The sequence below is a fragment of the Elaeis guineensis genome, chromosome 7 (assembly GCF_000442705.2).
Source record: "Elaeis guineensis isolate ETL-2024a chromosome 7, EG11, whole genome shotgun sequence".
NCBI classification, from domain to species: Eukaryota; Viridiplantae; Streptophyta; class Magnoliopsida; order Arecales; family Arecaceae; genus Elaeis; species Elaeis guineensis.
The window spans coordinates 15,144,915-15,165,694 of record NC_025999.2 but is presented as its reverse complement, the minus strand read 5'-3'; the positions used below and the strand labels follow the sequence as shown (position 1 = coordinate 15,165,694).

Genomic DNA, 20,780 nt, shown 5'->3' with positions numbered 1-20,780 from the left:
ATGAAAATTTAATTTTCATTGCTAATAATTTCATTAAACAACAGAAAACATTCCTCACTAAAACAATTTTCCTCTAAAAAAATTATTTATGATTAAAAAAATTTTCATCATTAATTATGTTATTAGCAATGAAAATTTAATTTTCATCACTAATAATTTCCATTAAAAAAAATTTTTCCCCTAAAAAAATTTTCTCGCTAAAAAAAATTATTTGTGATTAAAACAAAATTGTTGCTAATAATTCCTACCAAAATTTTCCCCATGAAAAAAAAATTCTCTCTTAAAAAATTATTTATGATAAAAACTAAAAATTTCATCGTTAATTAGCTTATTAGCAATGAAAATTAAATTTTCATCATGAATAATTCTCATAAAAAAAATTCTCCACTAAAAAAATCTTTCCTCTATAAAAATTATTTGCTATGAAAAAAAATTCATCATCAATAAAATTATTAGCAACAAAAATTAGATTTTTGTTGCCATTAATTTCCCAAAAAAATAAAAATTCTCCACTAAAAAATTTTTTCCTCTTAAAAAATTTTGCAAAAAAAATTATTGATGATGAAAACTAAATTTTCATCATTAATAATCTTATTAGCAATGTAAATATAATTTTCATCGAAAATAATTTTTGCAAAAAAAAATTCTCCATTAATAATTTCATAAAAATTAATTTTAGATTTTTCTCACTAAGTAAATTTTTCATCCAAAAAATTTAATAACAAAAAATGACATTAAAATTTGTGATGAAAAATAAAATTAATTTTGTTTAATTTAAAAAATTTTGGTCCAAAAAAATTTTTCAAAATAATTTCATCATAAAAAATTAATTTTTTATTCATAAATTTTTTTATATAAATAGTTAATTTGTGATTTTTTTTTCAAAAAAATTATGTACATAAAAAAGTAGCTTGGCTATCCTTTGTAACGCATGCTTTTGTGGATCTAAAATATGTTAAAGAGCCTAGTTGATGTTCATATGGTTTTATTAGGGTTGATCAATTAAGTGACCTAAAAATTTAATGATATTTTTTATATGATTAAGAACTATGGTCAGCACAAGGATTTATAATCCGATAAGATTTGATTTCTATCTTTGCAGCCATGCTAGTATAAAGATAATATTTTTTTGATATTTTTTTTCATTATTTTGTTTCTCTAGGTTAGGAGGGGCTTATTTGCATAATCTAATTTTATCTAGTTTTTAAAATATTTTTTATCAATTTATCTATATTTTATTTCTATTCAGGGGACCGACAGACCAACACATTATCATGTACTGTTGGATGATAACTATTTTTCTGCTGATACATTACAGATGTTAACTAACAATCTTTGTTACACGTGAGTTAAAAATTTTGATCGTGTTCTTATATTTTGACAGATACCTTATTTGGACTAATTTTTAGGTGATCTGCTGGCCTTTATTTCTATATAGAGTTTGATCTTTTTTATGGAGGATCGACATCAATTGATAGTTTTAGAGATCGGATTACTGTGGTGCATCATCTACCGTAGATTAAGAATAACATTCAAGAAGTTATATTTTTCTGTTAAAGATATTATAGGATTTTATTGTCATAAGGATTGTTGGCCAAATTTTTTTGAGATGGTTTAGAAGTAAATGACACAATTTAGTCCATTGAATAGTTAATAAAGTTTTATTCTTTATATAGTTGGAAGTTGACATTTCATCTGAATCAAATTCCTTGCATTTAATTTTCTGAGGTGGTTTGCTACTGGATCTTATAGACGGTTGATTCGGTTATGGTGAAGAATTTTGTTACATCATCCGATAAAGTCTAGATACTGAGATAATGATACTTTTTTAGTGTCAAAAGTTATTTTTTTTAAATTTTTAATTTTTTTAATTATTAGCAATGAAATTATTTCATCATAAATAATGAAGTATTTACGATAAAAACTTATTTTCTATCATAAATAGTCAATTATTTATGATATTTTTGCTATTTCATCATAAATAATCTATAAATTCTATATTTTTTAAATTTTTATTTTTTCATAATATTGATGATGAAAATATTTTATCATAAAAAATTAACTATTTACGATAGAAAATGAGTTTTCATCATAAACACTAAGTTATTTACAATGTAATATTTTGATCATAAATAATCTATAATTTTATATTAAATTTATCATCTTTTTAAAAATATTATTGATAAAAATATTTTTGTCATAAATAATGGACTATTTATGATGCAAAATAATTTTTATTGCAAACGCTATATTATTTATGAAGCAATATTTTTATCATAAATAATTTATATTTTTATATTTTTTAAATTTCTTATTTTTTTAAAATATTGGTGATTAAACTATTTTTGTCATAAATAATGGACTATTTACGATGAAAAATAATTTTTCATCATAACACTATATTATTTATGATGTAATATTTTCATCATAAATTATCTATAATTTTTATATTTTTTAAATTTCTCATTTTCTTTCAAAATATTAGTGATAAAAATATTCTTATCATAAATAATTGCTATTTTAATGGAAATATTTTTTTATCATAAATACTAAGTTATTTATGATGAAATATTTTTATCACAAACAATTGTAATTTTTATATTTTTTAAATTTTTTATTTTTTAAAATTATTGATGATGAAAATATTTTTATCATAAATAATTGACTATTTATGATAAAAAATAAGTTTTCAATGCAAACACTAAGTTATTTATGATGTAATATTTTTATCATAAATAATTAATAATTTTTATATTTTTTAAATTTACCATTTTTCAAAAATATTGATGATGAAAATATTTTCATCATGAATAATGGACTATTTATGATGCAAAATAATGTTTTATTATAAATACTATATTATTTATAATGTAGTATTTTTTTCATAAATAATCTATAATTTTTATATTTTTTATTTTTTTATTTTTTAAAATATTAGTGATGAAATTATTTTCATCGTAAATAATTGGCTATTTATGATAAAAAATAATTTTTTATCATAAAAATATATTATTTATGATGTAATATTTTATCATAAATTATCTATAATTTTTGTATTTTTTATATTTTTTATTTTTTTCAAAATTTGGTGATGAAAATATTTTCATCATAAATAATATACTATTTATGATGAAAAATAAGTTTTCATTACAAACACTAAGTTATTTATGATGCAATATTTTTATCACAAATAATCAATATTTTTTATATTTTTAAATTTATTATTTTTTTAGAAATATTAGCGATAAAAATATTTTTGTTATAAATAATGAACTATTTATGATGCAAAATAGTTTTCATCATAAATATTAAATTATTTATGATAAAATATTTTTATCATAAATAATCTATAATTTTATATTTTTTAAATTTCATATTTTTTTAAAAATATTGGTGATGAAAATATTTTCATCGTAAATAATTGACTATTTCTAATGAAAAATAATTTTTCATCATAAAAATTATATTATTTATGATGTAATATTTTTATCACAAATAATCTATAATTTTTATATTTTTTAAATTTTTTATTTTTTTAAAATATTAGCGATGAAAATTTTTCATTATAAATAATTTAGCATTTACGATGAAAAATAATTTACATCACAAATGATCAATTATTTATGATGTAATATTTTTATTATAAATAATCTATAATTTTTAAATTTTTATATTTCTTCTTTTTTTCAAATATTAGCGATGAAAACTTTCATCGTAAATAATTGGTATTTGTGATGAAAAATACTATTTATCATAAATACTCTATTATTTATGATGTAATATTTTCATCATAAATAATCTATAATTTTTAAATTTTTTATTTTTTATTTTTTTCAAATATTAGTGATGAAAAATTTTTATCGTAAATAATTGAGTATTTGCGATGGAAAAAGCTTTTCATCGCAAATACTCAATAATTTCTTCACTTATGTGGGAACCATTACTGTGAATTAAGATAATTTTGAAGTCCACCTCTAATCCTCTATTAAACTCCTTTGCATGAGAATCTAATGGCCCTAAAAGGATTGGAGTCTAATCTTCACCAATCTCAAAATAGTATTTTTTTAACCACTTATTTTCTAGAGCTAACTAATTCCTCTCATAATATAATAATGCTATTAATTATTCTTTCCATAAAAAATAGCCCTTCTTGTTTGGGGTTCTAATAGAAATTTTGTTAATGAACCTCTTCTTTTTTTAGGGCTTGGGGTTAGATACCAAATTATTCTCATCTTTCTCTATATAAATAGTGCATGCCGAAAATGAAAAAAAAAGAGAATAATATATATATTTATATAAATATATATATATATGTATTAAAAAACTAGCAACTCTGATGATAAAAAAAATTATTAATTTTATTAATTTTTTTAAATTAATATTAAGAGAAATGTGCCAAATTTGTTCCAATTAATATTAAAAGACAACCCCGTGATCCGAGCTCATAACATTGCCAATCTCTTGAGCGGAAATATTCAAAACTCTTCTGATCCCAAAATATCAAAGAAGGTACATCTGGGGAGAACCGTTTTGCTGATTCAGTTGGTAAGATCAGATATTTTAAATTTTGCATGTTATTGTGTGTCAGCTTTAAACTAAACATCTCCAAACATTCTATATTGTATAAAAAATAATTTTAATTTTTTTTCTTCTTTAGACCCTCAATAGTAAATTTTAATTCAACCCTCAAAAATCTTAATTCATATATGTTCAGGTTTGGATTCCAAGATACGATCTTCAGATCTCATCATAGAGAAAATATTGAGTGTTTGGAGTTATTCAATTTAAAACTGACATGCAATAACTAGCAAAATTTGAAATGCCAGATTTTATCAACTGAATCAGCAGAACAGTTCTTCCCAGATATGCCTTCATTAATATTTTTGGATTAGAAACTCCGACGATGGTGGAGTTTTGAATATTTCCGCTCAAGAGATGCACAATGTTATAAGCTCATCTCGATCCTAAGGCTTTTAAAACCATCGATTATGAGACGAAGGTAGTAAACCTTTGCTGCATATTCTCTCCATCAGTCTATGGTCCTTAGATGAATGATTCTTTGAATTGTTCTCAAGTTACAAGAATTATACTTTATTATTTAGAGGTCTTATTGTTCATGAAGGTAGTAAAGTTTGTCGTGATATCTTTTAAGAAGCAGCCTTATAAATTTATTTTCTATTCAAGTCAATGATAGATGTAATTGTAAAGGTCTTATCGTTAATTCTTTAGTCTGCTATAAACTTTTTTTAAATACCAAAAAAAATCATATTAATAACCTTTTCTTTGCTTCAACATATTTTTAAGTAGAAGATCCTAAATCTTTTTGTCACCCTAATTTTCTTACATCTTTTCCTATTTCTCAATTACTATCCCCCCAAAAACTGAAACTCTGGCTTCTGTCCATATATTCTAGTTAGTCTTAGGTCTGTTTTAAATCAATCATGGTTCTTTAAATTTTAGATTGGATTCTAATCTAAGTTCAGCTATTAATGCAACAAACCAAAGCCTAATTTTCATGGGCCTTCACCACTGGAGGTAATTTTGTTTAAGCAGGCAATAAATGATTAGGATTTGTGATTTACAAATTTTTAACTATGTTTTCTATCCCATCAATTCATAGAAAAAGTGGGAATGTGACATCAAGGGAATGATTGAGTTTATTTAGGGGATACATAATTATCTAGGAAACTTAGGCAACACTTGTATAGGAAGAGAATTTGTTTGTTTATACTTGCTTTACTATTTCAAGTAATTGTAAGCATCATTTTGCTTCTTCAGCAAATTGACTCACAAAAGCAAAAAAAATATATAGATTCTCAATGTATAAAGATGACTTTCGTAGCTACTCTCAACAGACTTTATTAATGTGGAAAGTTATCCTCCCTTGGTTATGTCGGAGAATTGGTTTATTTAGTAAATAGATATGCTTTTGGAACAAAGTTATCTCAAGTTTCTAGCTTAATCCTCCATAACGTGTTTTACTTAAGTGGCTAAGACCTTTTGCCGGGAACATATAAAAAAAAATATTGTTATCATAGAATTTCAAAAGAATTGTTAATCCCTGGTTATATTTCTTTTCTAAATTAGACTTTTTTCCATGAGTTTAAACATGTTTTCAAAGGTCTCTTGCGATATGTCTTTCAAGATAAGATTCAATATTTTTATGACTGGTTATTGTAACTAGCTATCACAGGAAATCCGTTACCTAGAAGAGCAAGAATAATTTTTTTCATGTGGTCCAGTTATTTGAATTAACCATTAAAAATAAGTGATAGCTTTTGCTATATAAGTTTCACACCTGTCAGTATACTTTCAAACAATGCCATACAATTTGCATATTGACTCACTATATTAACTAACTAGCTTTTCATTTGGAAGAGAAGAAGAAGTTTTGGTCATGGTATCTTGTTATTTGATTAACTAATCCTAACTAGCTTCATTTGGAAGAGCAGAAGAAGGTTGTAGTCATGTTGTCTTGTTATTTAAGTAGTTAATTAACCATTAAATATAAGCGATAGCTTCTGCTCTAGAAGTTAGTTTAATTTGATAGGACATTTTCAAAAAATGCAATGCAATTTGTATATTGATTGATTAATCTTTCTTTCATTACATGAATCAGTGAGAATGTTGATTTAGATTTACTTCCACGCCACACCTAGCTCTTCCCTTCTTGATGTGGGATTTGTGTTCAATTCAAGTCCCACACATCAAGAAATTTTGTTGAATGTTGTGGCTTATTTGCCTTCAGGCTCCCTTCATTACCCTTACTATTTGAGCAAAAGAGAGGATAAGTTTCCGAAGATATAGACTATTAAAACATATTTTTTGAATTACCAAATATTTTCAATTATAGATTCAAGTAGCCAATTGGAGCTGTATAATTAAGAAGCAGAAGATTGCTAAAGCTTCACTCTATGGGAAAGAGAAGGAAGAAGAGGGACGTCGACCATAGCTGAAGTAGAATTTTTTGCATGCCAGCAACAAGCTAATGGAGAGTTGTATGCAAAGAAAAAGGAGACTGAGGGGATGCTTGCCCTTGCAGAGGCCCAACGATTTTACCTTCGCAGCTCCTTGAATCCCTCGAATGAAATTATGCTGCTCTGAAAGACTATCTCCTGGTCAGTAATGGGACTTACGACAATATCCAAGGATCAATGCTAAGGCTGCGAAGGGGACTCTAGCCAAAGATTAGTATTTGGACAAATGGTGGTGAGACCACTGATAGGGGCCAGAGCAGGAGGTGGCCGAAGTGTACCGCATGCTACCATCTCTATTCGAGATAGTTCAAGAGCAAACAGGAATGCTACCACCACCATGGATGGGCCTGCTCACCAACTAATCTGACAACTAACTCTGGAACTTATGATAGAAAGAAATACTTAGATTGAAGGTTGATAGGACTTGCTTTTTCATTTCTCAAAGAGTATAGTTGGTATGACTACTTTCTTTGTTCTTGAGCTAATTCTTGGTTTGTTGTATGCTTGAGATAATACCAATTTCTATTTAATAGTTCATGGTAGACTTGCAAAAGTCATCTACATTACTGCATTATTATAAAAGCCAAGACTAGATCACTACAACAAAATAGGATATTAGCGATGAAAAAAATTTATCATTAATAACCAATTTTTATCGGTAATAGTTATTAGTGATGAAAATTTCATCACTAAAATTTAGTAGTCAATAATGCCATCATTGATAATTTTTTACGATGAAAATTTTTTTTTATCGTAAATAAAAAATATTAACGATGAAAAATTTTTATCGTTAAAAAATTATTTTTTTTGAAAACTATTTATGACAAAAAGTTTTAGTCATAAAAAAATATAATTTATAATAAAATAAATTATTTACGATGAATTTTACTCATTGCTATTAATTTAATTAAAAATTTTTATAAAATAAATTTAAAAAAGTATTAGCGATGTAAACTTTTCGTCGCAATATAGCATTTTCCAACGAAAATTTTTATCATTAATAAACATTAAGTTACTAGTGATGAAAATATTTTCATCGTTATTAATTTAAATAAAAATTTTTATAAAAATCAAATTCAAAAAAAAATTTAGCGATATAAATTTTTCATCATAAATATAGTTATTTATGATAAAAATATTTTCATCACTATTAATTTAATTAAAATTTTTTATAAAAATTAAATTTAAAAAAATATTAGCGACATAAATTTTCATCATAAATATAGTTATTTTCAATGAAATATTTTTATCACTATTAATTTAATTAAAAACTTTTATAAAAATTAAATTTAAAATAATATTAGTGACGTATGTTTTATGACCCAAATATTTTAAATTTTGATGTATATTTTTATCACTATTAATTTAATATAAAATTCTAATATTTTTAAATTTATTAAAAAATTTATTTACGACCAATTTTTCATCACTAATATATTTTTTTGTGACCAATATTTCATCAAAAATAATTCCATCGCTAATAATTTATAGATATTTTTTAAAAGTTATTTATGAATATATATATTTAATTTATATTTATAATATTTTTATAAATTGAAAATATAAAATTAAAATAAGAAATTTACATAATAAACTCATAAATAAATTTTATCATTTTATTATATTAAATTAAATTATAAATGATCTAAAATAAAAATAAAAATCTATACAAATAAGCCGTCAACTGTCGGCATCTGTAGAAGCGAAATGGGCTGGGGAAGGAGAGTGTTCGAATGAGTTCGGACTGGCCTGCTGCTACCTCATCAGCTGCATCATTTGCTCCATCTATGACATCCATTCTATCATCTGGATCTGGAGCCACTGGTACTCATCGATGTGTGCAGTCAACTCATCAGCTCACTACTCTGCTGCTTCTGCACCTGCACCAGCCGAGCATCGCAGGTAGTATGATGTCAGCCTTGGATGAGCATGAGGATAAGGAAGCAGTGATCCCATGCCCTAGATCCCTAACATAACAGGGTCTCGTACCAAGCACTTAATAATAGATCTCGTCATCTGTGGGTGTGGTCGAGCCCTCAAGGATAGACTAGGATCTGATGTCTATCATACAGTCCTAAAAATTAAAGTTATAGCTATTTTAATTTTATACTGAAAATCAAATTATGAATAAAAATAATTAAAAAAACTTATAAAGAGCTCTTGGCTCCCATCGTCTACTCCCCTGACCGTCGTTGATGGGTCTGCTGGTAGATATCGATCCTACCAGGAAGCTCGCCACTCTCAGCATCTCTCTGTAATTTAAAAATAATTAATTAAAATTTTTTAAATAGTTAAAAAATTATATACTAATTAGAAATTACTTACCATCTACTCCATGTGACGAGTGAACAATCTCGAACCCTCACAATGCAGTACGATCTATTTAGTCCGATTCACGATGTTCTAGACATATCTTCTCTGTATAGTTAGCAATCAAATTAGTAGGTAACAAACTGAATTTAAGAATAAATAATTCAATCATTAAACTCTAAAAAAAAAGAAGTTTGGATGTATAACATGATATGTCGGATCCTCGTAATGTCGGCATATGACAGTCTAATCATCCATAGTGATGCTATCATAGGGCCGCTGCTGTGCTGCCTCCACCCCATGATCCTGCATCACATGGTACCAATACTGATGGATGTGGTGGTGATAGTCCTTGAAACGCAAAGATAAATAATCATCCATGGTTCGCCGCACACAATCTTTCTCAAAATCAATAATATCAAAAATATCCTGCCAATAAAAATATTAGAAGAATACCATGCTAATTAAATATTCATAATATAATTTATTTTATCTATAACTGAGTGCAAAAATCTCTCTCTGATATGGTACAATTTGATGCCAATCAAAAAATATCACGGAGGCATAGCTGCAGCATATGATGCCCAGCTCAATCTGCCACGGCTCACACCATCTCCTAATGGGCCTGGTATAGCCAGATGATATCTCGATATGAAGATGCTGTCCCGGATGCTCGCGTCTCCAATGCTCTAAAGCGAGGTTCTTCGATGGACCTCACCCTCACCCACTACTGATGGAGACTGGCCTGAAACAACAATAAATCAATCATTAGTATGATAGCTATCTAAAAAAAAAAATAAATATCATTATATAAAAAGTATAATAATACCATTTGGACCCGCCTCATTCGAACCCATCTCATAGGGACCTGCTAGTGCAGAACCTTCTGGTGATGGAGCTGGTGCAGTAGTGGAAATCGATGAAGGTGCCTCAGCCTCCAGGGTAGACTGTGAATGCGAACATCGTCGTCTGTCTCTTGGTGTCATATCTGTAATTTTTAATATATAAATGAATATAAATGAATATAAAAATAAAATCTAGATCATGATCCAAACTGGATCGAGGTCGAGATCCAAATTGAGATTCCGATTCGGATTGGGATCCAGATCAGGATCTGAGTTGGGATCCGAGATATCCAACAATAAGATTATTACTTTTTCAAAAAGCCCAATTATGGGATATCTAAAAGTCGATCTCGACTAAGATCGACTTTTGAACGAAAATCTATGGCTCAATACAATTTAACTGTCATCTCTGAACATACATTCGAAGATGGATTTCTAATTTATCAAAAAAGAATAACTTTGTATTAAAATTTTTCATCAAAAATTTCAATAAATTTTTTCTAAAATAAAATACTTTTTATATTTAATTATAATAAGCAAAAGCATATGAAACAGCACATAAAATAATTAAATTATAATAAGCAACAGCAATGTACATTGTGCTAGCGAAACAAAAAAAATTATAAATTTCAGCAATAATACTAAAAAATTTATACAACAAATATAAAATAAACTATAAGCAGTTAAGCATGCAAAATAATATTAACATAAAATAATAACAACAAAATCTATTCTCGAGGACTCGATGGTTTTTATTTTTTTTAAAATACTTTTTACCTAAAAATAATAAATAATTTTTTTACATATTTTTTACCTAAAAATATTTTTTTTCTAAATATTTTTTCTTCTAAACAAGCTCCAGACTCAGCCTCCCACGGCCCCACTCCCACGGCACCGGCACCGTCACACACCCCGCACCACCCAGACTCGACCCTAGCGACCCCTGCTCCCATTACCCTAGCACCGTCACACACCCCACACTGCCTGAACTCGACCCCCACAATCTCCCTCCCACAGTGTCAGTGCCGTCACACACCCCATGCCACCCAAACTCGGCCACCATGTCCCCCACTCCCGCGGTGCCGACACCATCACACACCCCTCACGAGCCACCCCTTGCGGTGCCACCGCCCTCTCCAACCCCGTGCGACCTGGATCCCAACTCAAATTCTGATTAGATCTCGATCTGGATCTCAATCCGAATTGGATCTCGATCTGAATCTCGACCTCGATCCAATTCGGATAGTGATCTAGATTTTATTTTTATTAATCAAATAATTAAAGACTATTATTAATATTTTATTTTTTACTTTTTTATTTTTTTTTTTTTCACCTTTTTTTCTTTTTTCTTTTTCTTTTTTTTTTCTTTTTCTTTTTTTTCCCCTCCTTTCTCTCTTCCCTTCCTCCTGCCCCACCGTCACCCACCCCTCCCCACTGCTGCCCCCTCCCCGACCCCATCTTCCCCGACCGTCAGTCGCCCCCTCCCCAGCCCCATCTCCACTGACCGACCCCATCCCCGTGGCCGCCCCCTCCCTGACCCCATCCCCCCGGTCCCATCCTGCCCCCCGACCCCATCCCGCCCACTTTTCACCCCCAACCCCCTCCCCATCAGTCGACCCCCTACCCAGCCCGTCTCCATCGCCGCCAACCGCCCCCTCCCCGGCCCCATCCCGCCCCCCGACCCCATCCCGCCCACATTTCATCCTCGACCCCCTCCCTGTCGGCCAACCAGCTTCCCGCCACCCATCACCACGCCTGCTGCCCCTCCCAGACCGATCCCACCCCCGGCCCCATCCCATCCCTCGACCCCATCCTACCCCTATTTTGCCCCAGACCCCCTCCTCGCCGGCCGACCACCTCCCTGTCAGCCGACCCCCTCCCCAGCCCTATGGCACCGTTGGCCGCCCACGCCCCCCCTCGAATGGCTCCACCCCCGATGGCCCGATCAACACAAAAAAAAAGGTTGGAACCTTACCTCCGATGGATGGTGAATGGCAGGCGGTGCAGACGGCAGCGGTGACGATGGAGAGGGGCTCGCCAATGAGAAGAGGGGGGGGAGAGCATGGAGAGAGGAGAGCTTAGGGAGAGGGAGAGAGGAGAGGAGAGAGGAGAGAGGGGAGAAGGGGGGAAAGAGGGTTTCACGTGAAATGATGTTGACTTGACATGCATTAAAAGAATCATTATTAGCGATGAAAATTTAATTTTCATCGCTAATAATTCTGTTAAACAACAAAAAATTTCTCACTAAAAAAAAATTTTCTCTAAAAAATTTATTTACGATGAAAAATTTTTTGTCGTTAATTATTTATTAGCAATGAAAATTTAATTTTCATCACTAATAATTTTCATCAAAAAAAATTTTCCCCACTAAAAAAATTTTCTCGCTAAAAAAAATTATTTGCGATGAAAATAAAATTGTCACTAATAATTTCTACCAAAATTTTTCCCATGAAAAAAAATTTTTCTCTTAAAAAATTATTTACGATGAAAACTAAAAGTTTCATCATTAATTAGCTTATTAGCAATGAAATTAAATTTTCATCATGAATAATTCTCACAAAAAAAAATTCTTCACTAAAAAATCTTTCCTCTAAAAAAATTATTTGTGATGAAAAAAAATCATCATCAATAAAATTATTAGCAACAAAAATTAGATTTTTATTTCCATTAATTCTCCAAAAAAATAAAAATTCCCCATTAAAAAATTTTTTCCACTTAAAAAATTTTGCAAAAAAAAATTATTGTGATGAAAACTAAATTTTTATCATTAATAATCTTATTAACAATGTAAATATAGTTTTCATCAAAAGTAATTTTTGTAAAAAAAATTTCTCCAATAACAATTTCATAAAAAATTAATTTTAGATTTTTCTCACCAAGTAAATTTTCTATCCAAAAAATTTAACAACAAAAAGTGACATTAAAAAAATATTTGTGATGAAAAATAAAATTAATTTTCTTTAATCTAAAAAATTTTTGGCCCAAATTTTTTTTTAAAATAATTTCATCAAAAAAATTAATTTTTTATTAATAAAAAATTTTATATAAATAGTTAATTTGTGATTTTTTTTTCAAAATAATTATGTACATAAAAAAGTAGCTTGGCTATCCTTTGTAATGCATGCTTTTGTGGATCTAAAATATGTTACAGAGCCTAGTTGATGTTCATATGGTTTTGTTAATTAGGGTTGATCAATTAAGTGGCTTAAAAATTTAGTGATATTTTTCATATGATTAAGAACTATGGTCGGCATAAGGATTTGTAATCTGATAGAATTTGATTTGTATCTTTACAGCCATGCTGGTATAAAGATAATATTTTTTTGATATTTTTTTTCTCATTATTTTATTTTTCTAGGTTAGGAGGGGCTTATTTGCATAATCTAGTTTTATCTAGTTTTCAAAATATTTTTTATCAATTTATCTATATTTTATTTCCATTCAGAGGATCAGCAGACCAACACATTATCATGTATTATTGGATAATAACTATTTTTCTGCTGATACATTGCATATATTAACAAACAATCTTAGTTACACGTGAGTTAAAAATTTTGATCATGTTCTTATGTTTTGACAGATACCTTGTTTGAATTAATTTTTAGGTAATCTGCTGGCCTTTATTTCTATATAGAGTCTAATCTTTTTGATGGAGGATCGACATCAATTGGTAGTTTTAGGGATTAGATTGCTATGGTGAATCATCTCCCATAGATTAAGGATAGCGTTCAAGAAGTTATATTTTTCTGTTAAAGATGTTATAGGATTTTATTATCACAAGAGATTGTTGGCCAAATTATTTTGGGATGGTTTAGAAGTAAATGACATAATTTAGTCCATCAAACAGTTGATAAAGTTTTATTCTTTATATAGTTGGAAGTTGACATTTTCTCTGAATCAAATTTCTTGCATTTAATTTTCTAAGGCGGTTTGCTCTTCGATCTTATAGACAGTTAATTCGGTTGTGGGTAAAGAATTTTGTTACATCATCCGATAAAGTCTAGATACTTGGATAATGATTTTTTTCAGTGTCAAAAGTTATTTTTTTAAATTTTTAATTTTTTTAATTATTAGCAATGAAATTATTTCATTGTAAATAATGAAGTATTTACGATAAAAACTCATTTTCTGTCACAAATAGTCAATTATTTATGATATTTTTGCTATTTCATCGTAAATAATCTATAATTTTTATATTTTTTAAATTTTATATTTTTTCATTATATTGGCAATAAAGATATTTTCATTATAAATAATTGACTATTTACGATAGAAAATAAGTTTTCATCACAAACACTAAGTTATTTATGATGTAATATTTTCATCACAAATAATCTATAATTTTTATATTTTTAAATTTATTATTTTTTTAAAAATATTGGTGATGAATATATTTTTGTCGTAAATAATGAACTATTTATGATGCAAAATTATTTTTTATCATAAACACTATATTATTAATGATGTAATATTTTTATCATAAATAATTTATAATTTTTTAAAATTTTTTACTTTTTTAAAATATATGCGATGAAACTATTTTTTGCCATAAATAATGGACTATTTGTGATGGAAAATAAATTTCATCACAAGGACTATATTATTTACAATATAATATTTTCATCATAAATTATCTATAATTTTTATATTTTTTAAATTTCTTATTTTTTTCAAAATATTAGTGATATTTTCATCATAAATACCAATTATTTATGATAAAAATATTTTCATCACCAATAATCAAAATACTAAATTGTTTATGATGAAATATTTTATCATAAATAATCTATAATTTTTATATTTTTTAAATTTTTTATTGTTTTAAAATTATTGATGATGAAATTATTTTTATCGTAAATAATTGATTGTTTATGATAGAAAATAAGTTTACATTGCAAACACTGAGTTATTTATGATATAATATTTTCATCATAAATAATCTATAATTTTTATATTTTTTAAATTTATTATTTTTAAAAATATTAACGATAAAAATATTTATATCATGAATAATGGACTATTTATTATGCAAAATAATTTTTCATCACAAACACTATATTATTTATGATGCAATATTTTCTTCATAAATAATTTACAATTTTTATATTTTTTAAATTTGTTATTTTTTTTTTTTTTTTTTTTTTTTTTTTTTTTTTTTTTTTTTTTTTTTTTTTTTTTTTTTTTTTTTTTTAAAATATTGGATGAAATATTTTTATCATAAATAATTTACTATTTATGATGAAAAATAAGTTTTTATTGCAAACACTTAGTTATTTATGATGCAATATTTTTATTATAAATAATCTATATTTTTTATATTTTTTAAATTTATCATTTTTAAAAAATATTGGCGATGAAAATATTTTCATCATAAATAATAGACTATTTATGATGAAAAATAGTTTTTCATCATAAATACTAAATTATTTATAATAAAATATTTTTATTATAAATAATCTATAATTTTTATATTTTCTATATATTTTTTTAGAAATATTGATGATGAAAATATTTTCATCATAAATAATCAATTATTTATGATAAAAAATAATTTTTATCATAAAAATTATATTATTTATGATGTAATATTTTCATCATAAATAATTTATAATTTTTATAATTTTTAAATTTTTTATTTTTTTCAAAATATTGGTGATGAAAATTTTTCATCATAAATATTTTAGCATTTACGATGAAAAATAATTTTCATTGCAAATGATCAATTATTTATGACGTAATATTTCTGTTGTAAATAATCTATAATTTTTAGATTTTTAATATTTTTTTAAATATTAGCGATGAAAACTTTCATCATAAATAATTGGTATTTATGACAAAAAATATTATTTATCACAAATACTCTATTATTTATGATGTAATATTTTCATCGTAAATAATTTATAATTTTTAAATTTATAATTTTTTTTATTTTTTTCAAATATTAACGATAAAAAATTTTATCATAAATAATTGAGTATTTATGATAGAAAAAGCTTTTCATCGCAAATACTCAATAATTTCTCCACTTATGTGGGAACCATTACTGTGAATTAAGATAATTTTGAAGTCCACTTTTAATTCTTTGTTAGATTCCTTTGCATGAGAATACAATGGCCCTAAAAGGATTGGAGTCTAATCTTCACCAATCTCAAAATAGTATTTTTTTTAACCACTTATTTTCTAGAGCTAAAGAAAAAAAAGAGAATAATATATATATGCATATATATATATATATATATATATATATATATATATATATATATATATATATATATATATATATATTACAAAACTAGCAACTCTGATGATAAAAAGAATATTAATTTTTTAAAATTAATATTAAGAGAAATGTGCCAAATTTGTTCCAATAAATTTTTCTCTGATAAATAATTTTTTGTTCCATTAGGCTCCTTTGAATAAGAATCCAACGGCTTTTGGCCATAGCACAACTCTAGTCCAATCAACATCGATTTCAAAGTACAGAAAATATTCTATAGGCCACCAAATCAGTATCTTTTAAACTTTACCAAAAAAATAAAATGAAATAAAAGTTTAGTATCTTTAACCACTTATTTTTCGGAGTTGATCACTCCAATGACATAACAAGGCTATTAATTATCTTCCCATAAAAAATAGCCCTTCCTTTTCCGGGTTGGGCTGGGAATTTGATGAACGAGTGTCTTCTTCCTTGTCTAGGACTCGGAGTTAGAGACCGTATTACTCTCAGCTTCTCTATATGAATCTGCCCCCCAACCCATCCATCTTCCCATAGCCTTCTTTTCCCCCTCGCGCAAACCTTTGTGCGAAAGGAAGGAGGAAAAAAAAAAAAAAAATTGTTTTGTGGTACAAGGTTGCGAGCGCGTCGCGGTAGCTGGCCATCACCGGCGCTGGGATCACCGACATAAATCTAGAGAAGAAGGCATGGATCCTCCTGGGCCGGTCGTGCACCGTCGTTGACGTCTCGCCAATGAACTACAGATTCGAGGTGCAGGCAGTGAGCGCCGAGAAGCTCCCCTCCATCGTCCCCGCTGTGTTCACCATCGGCCCTCATGTCGACGACCACGAGAGCCTCATAAGATACGCCTGGCTCATCTCCACCCATGACCAGCTCTCCAACCACGTCAACGACCTTGTCCAGGAAGGCGAGACCCGCGTCCTCGCTGCATCCATGACCATGGAGGAGATCTCCAGGGGACAAGTCCTTCAAACAAGAAGAGTTTGAGAAGGTCCGGATGGAGCTGAATCAGTTCGGCCTTTTAATCTATAACGCTAACGTGGAGCAGCTCGTCGACGTGAGCCGGCATGAGTTCTTCAGCTATCTGGCGAGAAGTGGAGACCAAAGCATCGCCGGTCTTAAGAGCCTTATGAAGACAACCCCGTGATCCGAGCTCATAACATTGCCGATCTCTTGAGCGGAAATATTCAAAACTCTTCTGATCCCAAAATATCAAAGAAGGTACATCTGGGGAGAATCGGTTTGCTGATTCAGTCGGTAAGATCAGACATTTTAAATTTTGCATGTTATTGTGTGTCAACTTTAATCTGAACAATTCCAAACACTCTATATTATATAAAAAATAATTTTTTTTTTCTTTAGACCTTCAACAATAAATTTTAATTCAACCCTCAAAAATCTTAATATATGTTCAGGTTTGGATTCCAAGATACAATCATCAGGTCTCATCATAGAGAAAATATTGAGTGTTTGGAGTTATTCAATTTAAAACTGACACACAATAACCAGCAAAATTTAAAATGCCTGGTTTTATCAACTGAATCAGCAGAACAGTTCTTCCCAGATGTGCCTTCTTTAATATTTTGGGATTAGAAACTCCGGCGATAGTGGAGTTTTGAATATTTCCGCTCAAGAGATGCACAATGTTATTAGCTCATCTCGGTCTTAAGGCTCTTAAAACCGTTGATTATGAGATGAAGGTAGTAAACCTTTGCTGCATATTCCCTCCATCAGTCTATGGTCCTTAGATGAATGATTTTTTAAATTGTTCTCAAGTTACAAGAATTATACTTTATTATTTAGAGGTCTTATTGTTCACGAAGGTAGTAAAGTTTTGTCATGATATCTTTTAAGAAGCAGCCTTATAAATTCATTTTCTATTCAAGTCAATGATAGATGTTATTGTAAAGGTCTTATCGTTAATTCTTTAGTCTGCTATAAACTTTTTTAAATACCAAAAAAAATCATATTAATAACCTTTTCTTTGCTTCAATATATTTTTAAGTAGAAGATCCTAAATCTTTTTGTCACCCTAATTTTCTTATATCTTTTCCTAATTCTCATTACTATCCCCCAAAACTGAAACTTTGGCTTCTGTCCATATATCCTAGTTAGTCTTAGGTCTATTTTAAATCAATCATGGTTCTTTAAATTTTAGATTGGATTCTAATCTAAGTTCAGCTATTAATGCAACAAACCAAAGCCTAATTTTCATGGGCCTTCACCACTGGAGGTAATTTTGTTTAAGCAGGCACTAAATGATTAGGATTTGTGATTTACAAATTTTTAACTATGTTTCCTATCCCATCAATTCATAGAAAAAGTGGGAATGTGACATCAAGGGAATGGATTGAGTTTATTTAGGGGATACATAATTATCTAGGAAACTTAGGCAGCGCTTGTATAGGAAGGGAATTTGATTGTTTATACTTGCTTTACTATTTCAAGTAATTATAAGCATCATTTTGCTTCTTCGAGCAAATTGACTCACAAAAGCAAAAAAATATATATAGATTCTCAATGTATAGAGATGACTTTCTGTAGCTACTCTCAACAGACTTTATTAATGTAGAAAGTTATCCTCCCTTGGTTATGTCGGAGAATTGGTTTATTTATTAAATAGATATGCTTTTGCAACAAAATTATCTCAAGTTTCCTAGCTTAATCCCTCCATAACGTGTTTTACTTAAGTGGCTAAGACCTTTTGCTGGGAACATATAAAAAAATATATTGTTATCATAGAATTTCAAAAGAATTGTTAATCCCTGATTATATTTCTTTTCTAAATTAGACTTTTTTCCATGAGTTAAACATGTTTTCAAAGGTCTCCTACGATATGTCTTTCAAGATAAGGTTCAATATTTTTATGACTGGTTATTGTAACTAGTTTTCACAGGAAATCCGTTACCTAGAAGAGCAAGAACAATTTTTTGTCATGTGGTCATGCTATTTGAATTAACCATTAAAAATAAGTGATAGCTTTTGCTATATAAGTTTCACACCTATCGGTATACTTTCAAACAATGCCATACAATTTGCATATGGACTCACTAATATTAACTAACTAGCTTTTCATTTGGAAGAGAAGAAGTTTTGGTCATGGTATCTTGTTATTTAATTAACTAATCCTAACTAGCTTTCATTTGGAAGAGAAGAAGAAGGTTGTAGTCATGTTGTCTTGTTATTTAAGTAGTTAATTAACCATTAAACATAAGCGAAAGCTTCTGCTCTAGAAGTTAGTTTCAGATCTGATAGGACATTTTCAAAGAATGCAATGCAATTTGTATATTGATTGATTAATCTTTCTTTCATTACATGAATTAGCGAGAATGTTGATTTAGATTTACTTCCACGCCACACCTAGCTCTTCCCTTCTTGATGTGGGGTCTGCGTTCAATTCAAGTCCCACACATCAAGGAATTTTGTTGAATGTTATGGCTTATTAGCCTTCAGGCTCCCTTCATTACCCTTGCTGTTTGAGCAAAAGAGAGGATAAGTTTCTGAAGATATAGATTATTAAAACATATTTTTTGAATTACCAAATATTTCCAATTATAGGTTCGAGTAGCCAATTGGGAGCTGTATAATTAAGAAGCAGAAGATTGCTAAAGATTCACTCTATGGGAAAGAGAAGGAAGTAGAGGGACGTCAGACCATAGCTGAAGTAGAATTATTTGCATGCCAGCAACAAGCTAATGGTGAGTTGTATGCAAAGAAAAAGGAGACTGAGGGGATGCTTGCCCTCGCAGAGGCCCAACGATTTTATCTTCGCAAGCTCCTTGAATCCCTCGAAGGAAATTATGCTGCTCTGAAAGACTACCTCCTGATCAGTAATGGGACTTACGGCAATATCCAAGGATCAATGCCAAGGCTGCGAAGGGGACTCTAGCCAAAGATTAGTGTTTGGATAAATGGTGGTGAGACCACTGATAGGGGCCAGAGCAGGAGGTGGCCAGAGTGTACCGCATGCTACCACCTCTATTTGAGATGGTTCAAGAGCAAATAGGAATGCTACCACCTCTATTTGGGCCAGCTCACCAACTAATCTGACAACTAACTCTGAAACTTATGATAGAAAGAAATGCTTAGATTGAAGGTTGATAGGACTTGCTTTTTCATTTCTCAAAGAGTATAGTTAGTAGGACTACTTTCTTTGTTCTTGAGCTTATTCTTGGTTTGTTGTATGCTTGAGGCATTATCAATTTCTATTTAATAGTTCATGGTAGGCTTACAAAAGTCATCTACATTACTGCATTATTATAAAAGCCAAGACTGGATCACTACAACAAAACAGGATATTAGCGATGAAAAAAATTCATCACTAATAGCCAATTTTCATCGCTAATAGTTATTAGCAACAAAAATTTCATTGCTAATATTTAGTCACCAATAATGCCGTCATTGATAATTGTT

General features: G+C 28.9%; 1 pseudogene; it reads left to right on the top strand.

The window, feature by feature from the left end:
• The window catches only part of LOC140859288 (flotillin-like protein 4), a 30,239-nt pseudogene extending 9,822 nt beyond the window's left edge, over window positions 1–20,417 (top strand).
• Window positions 20,418–20,780: the final 363 nt, after the last annotated feature.